The following is a 1,176-nucleotide window of genomic DNA, read 5'->3' as shown; positions in this document are numbered from 1 at the left end:
CTAAATGTACACTATTTCAAAGGCTGATTCTTTTTGTTCAGCAAAACGACTGTTTGGTCATGTATACATATATTGTATTTAATTTATACTCTAACATATTTAACATGTATTGGTCGACATGCCATCTGGGGGGGAAGGAGGGGAAAAATTGGGAAAAAAAAGTTTTGCAATTGTCAATGTTGTACAATTACCCATGCAAATATCTGGTAAATAAAAACTATTATTATTAAAAAAGAAAGAAAGAAAGAAAACTGGATTGAGTAACTTGCCCAGAATCATGCAGCTAGTTAAGTGTCTGAGGCTAGATTTGAACTCAGGAATATGGGTTTTCCTAACTTTAAGTCCAGAATCCTATGTGCTATAATGTCACCTACCACTCCTACTGGCTGCACATAGTAGGTACTTGATATTTGATTTTTCTTGTTCCTCAAAGATAAGCCTTCCAAGATAGGAATAAAGGACTTGTGGTACATGTTGCAAAGAGATAAATTTAGATTTGAGGTCAGGAAAAATCTCCTAACTATGGGGAATGCCTCAAAGTGGAATTAGTTGACTAGAAAAGTAGGAAATTCCCTCCCTGGAGGTTTTTGAGCAGAGGCTAGGTACCCCACTTGTTAGATTTGTCATAGTGGGGATTCCTTTCAGGTACAGGTTGGACTAGAAGGATGCTAAGGTCAAGTCTAATGTTCACATCTTGTGGTCCTGTGAAGAGGGGTATAGGATACAGGAAGGGGAAGTAGTTTGAACAAGTGTACAGAGGTGAGAGATGAAGACAGAATGTTACAGTCAGAGAAGAGCTAGCCACCAGGTTTGGCTATACAAGTGAGTGTATGGAGGAAAGTAATGTGAAATTCAGCTGGAGAAATATGATAGAACTACACATGTCCCATGTCAAGGCCCTTCGGAAATAGCTCTCATTTCTTCACTACTGCATTTCTCAATAAATTACTTAATTCTGTGCATACCACTATGCTCTAAGGGTCAATATGAATTGGTGCATCTTCCAAAAGTGCTTCCTTTGCTCCCAGGAATTTATTTGTACCCAAGGAGAATTCAGTGTAAACATAAAGTAAATACGTAGTATAACTCCTTAGCAGAGCTAGGATGATTCGTTTTTACCATCACAACTAAAACTGTCATGCTATAGTATAGATCTGAGTTAGATTTTAATTAGCT

The sequence above is a fragment of the Sminthopsis crassicaudata genome, chromosome 2 (genome assembly GCF_048593235.1).
Source record: "Sminthopsis crassicaudata isolate SCR6 chromosome 2, ASM4859323v1, whole genome shotgun sequence".
In the NCBI taxonomy this organism is placed as follows: Eukaryota; Metazoa; Chordata; class Mammalia; order Dasyuromorphia; family Dasyuridae; genus Sminthopsis; species Sminthopsis crassicaudata.
This window is presented reverse-complemented; position numbering follows the sequence as displayed.